The sequence below is a fragment of the Babylonia areolata genome, chromosome 5 (assembly GCF_041734735.1).
Source record: "Babylonia areolata isolate BAREFJ2019XMU chromosome 5, ASM4173473v1, whole genome shotgun sequence".
Taxonomy (NCBI): domain Eukaryota; kingdom Metazoa; phylum Mollusca; class Gastropoda; order Neogastropoda; family Buccinidae; genus Babylonia; species Babylonia areolata.
In genome coordinates this window covers 41,928,138-41,935,637 of record NC_134880.1, presented here as the reverse complement: position 1 = coordinate 41,935,637, position 7,500 = coordinate 41,928,138, and positions in this window count along the sequence as shown.

Genomic DNA, 7,500 nt, shown 5'->3' with positions numbered 1-7,500 from the left:
GTGGATGTATGTATGAAACGGTGTATGTGATATTTTTTTACATTTGTATCTTCGTAATATTCGTAAAAGCTGTTGTTGACTTTTACAGTTATGGTCCCCATGTTGTTTACTTGTCTATGTTGTAATAATGCACCTGACCAAATTTCTCCAGTTGGAGATAATAAAGTTATTCTTATCTTATAAGCATTATAAGCATATTTTGTTGTTGTTGTTTTTGGTGCTGTTGTTGTTGTTGTTGTTGCTGCTGCTGCTGCTGCTGCTGCTATTGTTTTCGATTTCTTGCTTACTTTCTTTCTTTTCCTTTTCTTTCTTTGTAATCGCAATGGTTTCCATACCTACATGTAATGCTTCCTGTGTCTGATGTCATTTTAACTCACTCAGTACGGCCAGTCCTCTCTACTCCTCTACACAGACCCCTCGGATGTCCAGTGGGTGTCTCTGTGACCCAAACTTTAGCTTCCGTCGTCAGAATTGTGGTATTCTTTGTCAACATTCACCTCTTCAGTGTAAGAGCCTTCCGCTTGCAATATTTTGATGATGGTAATTGGGCTGAAACGCTGTTAACGTCGTCTCTTTCGCCGTTCGTATGGAGAGAGTTAATATCCATAGACATGAAATAAATTGAAGAAGAAGAGGAGAAAGAGGAAGAGGACAAAAAAGAAAAAGAATGAGAAAGGAAAATAAAAAAAGAAGTGGAAGGGAAACCACCAAGACATGTAGTGTCCAACCAGACTGGATCTCAGCATCACCGATAAAATCAGCATATTCATCGATCATCCAAATGGTATTCTTAATCTTTTTTTTAACCCGTATTTCTCACCTTTCTTTTTTGCTTAAAAAGAACAAAAATCAGGCTAAAACAAGAAACAAAATCAAAAACAAAAGGAGAGAAAGAAATATATCAGTAATGAAGCAAGGCATGGAAAAGGAAAAAAAATGACTGAGAGAAAGAAAAGAATGAATGAATGAATGAATGTAAACGAAGAATGTAAGGAGAAAAAGAAACAACGAAAATAATGAAGAAAAGAAGAAGAAAATAGAAACAAGAAACATATATGTACATTGTTTTCAGTTGACCAAACTAATAAGTAGAAAGAAAAAAAAAGAGACAAAACAGCAAAAAAAAAGAAAACAAAGAAACGACAAAACACAGAAACAAAAAGGAAGACAGAAAGAAAAGAAAAAAAGAAGAAGAACGTACGAGAGAGAGAGAGAGAAAAAAGAATATTTCTTGTTTCTATCTTACCTCCCTCTCCGGAAGATTTTTTGGTTGTTGTTTTTCAGTGAATTTAAAAAAAAAAAAAAAAAAAAAGATGAATGAAGAAGGAAAACATAGAAACGAAAAAAAAAAGATGGAAAGAAAAGAAAAGAAGAAAAAGAAAGACAAAAAGACGCAACGGAAGCAAGAAAGGAAGAGGAAATGAACGCATGAAACAAACAAACAAACAACCAAACAACCAAACAACAAAAAGAAAAGGTACAGAGAATTAAGCAACAACAGCATTTCCAATTTATTGCGTGCACTTCTTTGGGTGAAAAACAACAACAAACGAACAAACAGAAGAATGAAACGAACGAATAAAATAAGAAACAACTAAACAAAAAGAAGAGAAGAAGACTGAGAAAAACAACAGATGGCCAGCCGGACAGGAAAGACACGGCAGGTCAGGAATGACAGAAGAAGAAGAAGAAAAACAAACAAACAGAGAAATGGTATTTTATTTTATCAGCCGACCTTGATTTTTCTGTGTGAAAAGCAAAACAAAACAAATTTTAAAAAAAGAAAGAAGAAAAAGTGAAAGAAAAGCGAAAGAAATAGATAGAAAGACGTGCGAATGAACAGAGGTATAAAGAAAAAAAAACGAAAGAAAGAAAGAAGGAAGGAAAGAAAGAAAAAAAGAAAGAAGGGAGGAAAGAAAGAAACACTGATAAGAAAACAGAACGAAAGAAACAGCCACACAAAAAACTAAGGTTTATAAAAACAGCCAAACAAACAGAGAGACTTCTTCTTCTTCTGCGTTCACTCGTATGCACACGAGTGGGCTTCTGCGTGTATAACCGTTTTTACCCCGCCATGTAGGCAGCCATACTCCGTTTTCGGGGGTGTGCATGCTGAGTATGTTCTTGTTTCCATAACCCACCGAACGCTGACATGGATTACAGGATCTTTAACGTGCGTATTTGATCTTCTGCTTGCATATACACACGAAGGGGGTTCAGGCACTAGCAGGTCTGCACATATGTTGACCTGGGAGATCGTAAAAATCTCCACCCTTTACCCACCAGGCGCCGTCACCGTGAATCGAACCCGGGACCCTCAGATTGACAGTCCAACGCTTTAACCACTCGGCTATTGCGCCCGTCAAACAGAGAGACAGTAACGATAAAACCAGAATAAACTTAATATCTGGTTTTGTTTCAAGGTAAACAGGGAGAAAAGTAAATAAATAAAAATAAAGGAAGAAACAGAGACAAAAAAAACGCTGGTGGGGAGGGGGGACAGAAAGAAAAGAAAGAAAAACAAAACAAAGAAACCTACGAACAAATGAACGAACGAATGAATGACACAAAGAAAAACAAACGAAAGAAACAAAGAGCAGGCAGGCAGGCTGAGAATACAGAAACAATATAATCAACAAACAAACATGAAAGACAGAAGTTTGGATCAGGCTGTGTGGAGAAAAAGAAAAAAAAGACAAAAAAAAAAAAAAAAAAAAGACACGATAATCTGGACTGAAGAAGAAACGAAGCAATGAAAATAAAGATCAGACAAGAAAGAAAGAAAGAAAGAAAGAAAGAGAGAAAGAAAGAAAGAACAAAAGAGAGAAAGAAAGTGAGAAAGAAAGATAGATAGAAAGAAAGACAGACAGACAGAAAGAGAGAAAGAAAGAGAGACAGACCGAAAGAAGGACAGACAGACAGAGAGAAAGAAAGAAAGACAGACAGACAGAAAGAGAGAAAGAAAGAAAGACAGACCGAAAGAAGGACAGACAGACAGAGAAAGAAAGAAAGACAGACAGACCGAAAGAAGGACAGACAGACAGAGAAAGAAAGAGAGACAGACCGAAAGAAGGACAGACAGACAGAGAAAGAAAGACAGACAGACCGAAAGAAGGACAGACAGACAGAGAAAGAAAGAAAGAAAGACAGACCGAAAGAAGGACAGACAGACAGAGAGAAAGAAAGAAAGAGAGACAGACCGAAAGAAGGACAGACAGACAGAGAAAGAAAGAGAGACAGACCGAAAGAAGGACAGACAGACAGAGAGAAAGAAAGAGAGACAGACCGAAAGAAGGACAGACAGACAGAGAGAAAGAAAGAAAGACAGACCGAAAGAAGGACAGACAGACAGAGAAAGAAAGAAAGACAGACCGAAAGAAGGACAGACAGACAGAGAGAAAGAAAGAGAGACAGACCGAAAGAAGGACAGACAGACAGAGAGAAAGAAAGAAAGACAGACCGAAAGAAGGACAGACAGACAGAGAAAGAAAGAGAGACAGACCGAAAGAAGGACAGACAGACAGAGAAAGAAAGGCAGACAGACCGAAAGAAGGACAGACAGACAGAGAAAGAAAGAAAGACAGACCGAAAGAAGGACAGACAGACAGACAGACCGAAAGAAGGACAGACAGACAGAGAGAAAGAAAGAAAGACAGACCGAAAAAAAAAGAAAGACAGACAGACCGAAAGAAAGAAAGAAAGAAAGAAAGACCGAAAGAAAGACAGACAGACAGAGAGAAAGAAAGACAGACAGACCGAAAGAAAGAAAGAAAGAAAGACCGAAAGAAAGAAAGACCGAAAGAAAGAAAGACAGACAGACCGAAAGAAAGAAAGAAAGAAAGAAAGACCGAAAGAAAGACAGAAAGACAGACAGACAGAGAGAAAGAAAGAAAGACAGACCGAAAGAAAGAAAGAAAGAAAGACAGACCGACAGAGAGAAAGAAAGAAAGAAGACAGAGAGAAAGAAAGAAAGAAAGAAAGACCGACAGAGAAAAAGAAAGAAAGAAGACAGAGAGAAAGAAAGAAAGACAGACCGAAAGAAAGAAAGACAGACAGAGAGAAAGAAAGAAAGAAGACAGAGAGAAAGAAAGAAAGACAGACAGAGAGAAAGAAAGAAAGAAGACAGAGAGAAAGAAAGACAGACAGACCGAAAGAAAGACACAAACAAGCGGACAAAGGACAGGGGAAAAAAAGAAACGCAGGAAAAAGAGGGGCCAGGAGTTAGGACTCGATCAGTTTAGTATTATTCAATTGCAGTTCATGTAACTATGATTCAGTTTAAATGTCAGGCCATTCGAAGATATAATGGAGAAAGCATGACAGTTATACATATGAAGTTGTTGGAATTACACAATATAACTGTCAACTTGAAATCGCATTCATACGTTTTGTCCTCTCTTTAAAGCTTTGTACACAAACACAAAAATACAGTTTACCAAAACTTTACAAAAAAACCACAAAACGTGAAGTTCTGTTTCTGGGACATTAACATCAAAAGAATAGTTCATATTTCTGTTCACATCGAGAACGAACAAAAACTTAATGACGACCCAGTGGAGACAGTACAGTTCTGAATTTTTTGGAGAGAGGGGGAAGAAAGACAAAAAAAAGAAAAAAACAAAAAAAACAAAAACAAAAAGAAACCAAGACCAAGAACTTGGGCAAATCTTTGTTTTCACAAATATTTACAGTTTCAGGATGGTCTTGTCTTCCGACTGATCCTTGCTAGTATACAGATAATGATTGTGGGCATTATACAAAAGAAGCAAACGCACCACAGAAACAACAACTAGAAAATCCAATATAAACAACAGTACAAACATTGAACTTTTTGATTTACAAAATTAATAACCTTCAGGTGAGTGAACAGTAATGTGCGCAAGATTCTGGTAATCAGAATGTCAAAATAGAACTTCTATGAACAAAGAATAAAGTTTAAAAGATAATATTGTTGAAAGAAAAAAAACGCAAAAGGGGTACAAAAAAAAAAAAAAAAAAAAGGCAAGTGTTGAGTGGGTTGAAGAGGGGTTTAGGGGAGAGGACGGGGGGGTGGGGACAGAGAGAGAGAACTCAAAATATTTTCTGTGCGTAGAAAAGATTCGAGCCAAATAGAACACGATGACATACATATACAAGGACAATGGAGACATTATCACCAATCTGTCCGACGTGTTAATAACTCTCTCCATACGAACGGCGAAAGAGACGACGTTAACAGCGTTTCATTCCAATTACCATCATCAAAATATTGCAAGCGGAACGCTCTTTTACTGAAGAGGTGACTGTTGACAAAGAATATCACAGTTCTGACGACGGAAGCTAAAGATTGGGTCATTGAGACACCCCCTGGACATCCGAGGGGTCTGTGTGGAGGAGAAGAGAGGACTGGCCGTACTGAGTGAGTTATAAGAGCATGTACGCTTCTACGCAACAGTGTACACTGGAGCTACTGAAGGTGAAGATGAAATGAAATGAATGATTAGTCCAGTCGGCCGCCGTTCTTTCTTTTTAAGGTCCAAAGGTTCAAAATCATTTTTAATCCGAGAAACTATATTTGGGAACATGGAGTTCTCTGTCTCTGGAACTTGCATACGGAATGAACTTCCTCTTTCGCTTCGTAAGGTCTCCTCACCCATCTCTTTCAAGTCTGGCCTTAAAACCCACCTCTTTCTTCTTCTTCTTCTTCTTCCTCGTTCGCCTCCGATTAGATGAGCAGCCCGGTGTCCTCGATGAAGGCTGCCGTCCGTCAGGGTGCCGTACAGTTTGGCTTCCACTGCTGTCGGTGTTAAACCCACCTCTTTCCAAGATAGCCTCCCTCCCCTGCCTCTTCTTTGTCTTTAGTTTTTCAGATTTTAGAGAATGATTGGTGTGAATGATTGGTGTGAAAGCGCTTTGATTTGTCTCTGCACAAGATTCAGCGATATACAAATACTTATTAGTAGTAGTAGTGGTAGTATCATTATTATTAAAGACGAAAAGTCCCCGAAGTTAGACGAAGAGGAACTCGCGGCATGTGATGCCCTTGTCAGCGAAAAAGGGGCACATACAACACTGAGTCGCATGAAAGATGAACCGCGCCGTGAACTAACGGTAGAATTCATAATTTTTTTGACACACATAAAATTCTTCGAACTGATCATTTAGGGAAAGCGAAATGTCGTGCACTCTGAAACAAGGTCTTTTTTGTTTTGCTCCACAAATGTGAAGATCTTCCTGGGAAGCTGGTGTGTGTATGTGTGTGCGTATGAGTGTGTGTATGTGCGTGTGCGAATGTGTGTGTGTGTGTGTGTGTGTGTGTGTGTGTGTGTGTGTGTGTGTGTGTGTGTGAATGTGTGTATGTATGTGTGTGTGTGAATATGTGTATGTGTGTGTGTGTATGTGTGTGTGTGTGTGTGTGTATGTGTGAATGTGTGTGTTTGTGAATTCGGGTTGTTTTCTCCGGAGAGAGGGTGTCGTCATAGTGCAACACCATCATTTCTGTTGTTTTTGTTGTTGTTTTTTGTCAGCAGACGCATTTCTTAACATCAAAGTGGATTCTTCTTGAGAATTGTGCCAGCGAGAAATCTCTGCCCCCCGCGCGAATGTGTGTGCGTGTGTGTGTGGTGGAGGTCTTCAATGGGTCTGTAATGTGGGGCCTCACAGCGGTAAGCCAGACAAAAAGTGATGGCCAGGTGTCGACAACAGTGTGGGTAGTAACAGTGTTGTTTGTGCTGCTTCCTGTCTGTTTCGCTGTGTCTGTGCCTTGTGTCTTTCTGTCTTTGTCTGTCTGTGTCTTTCTGTCTGTGTCTGTCTATGTTTGTCTCTATGTGTCTGTGCCTTGTGTCTTTCTGTCTTTGTCTGTCTGTGTCTTTCTGTCTGTGGATTTTCGTTGTTGTTTTGTTTTTGTTTGTTTCTTTGTTTGTTTTTGCTGTACAGGAAGGGAGGGAGAGAGAGAGAGAGACAGAGAAAGAGACAGAGAGAGAATGTATATCTGTTTTGTGGTGATTTTAGAAGTGATTGTGAAGTTTACACTTTTCCGCTGAAAGGTGATATGGCCGCGGGACAGTGTGTGTGTGTGTGTGTGTGTGTGTGTGTGTGTGTGTGTGTGTGTGTGTGCGTGCGTGCGCGAGCGCGTGTATATATATGAATATGTATATAGCCTATGTGTGTTTGTGTGTGTTTGTGCGCGCGCGTTGCGTGCAAGTGTGTGTGTTTCTGTGGGCATCTCTCAGACTTTGGCTGTTCATGTGCAGTCAAGTGGCGTGCTCCGTTGATGAGTGTAATGCAGCAACAATCTCTTCCCTCTTCACTGATGACGCTTTCGCGTGATCCGACGTAAAAGCCATCACTTTGCAATTAGTAACGAATCGACATCATCAGTGCCCGAAACTTCATCCCACTGCAACTGAACCAAACAAACAAATATGAAAAAAAACCCGCGTCCAGGCCTTTAATGCAATATTCTGTCGAAGAGGGAAAAGAACACTTCAGCTGACAATGTTTTTTTCCCTCCCATTTCCA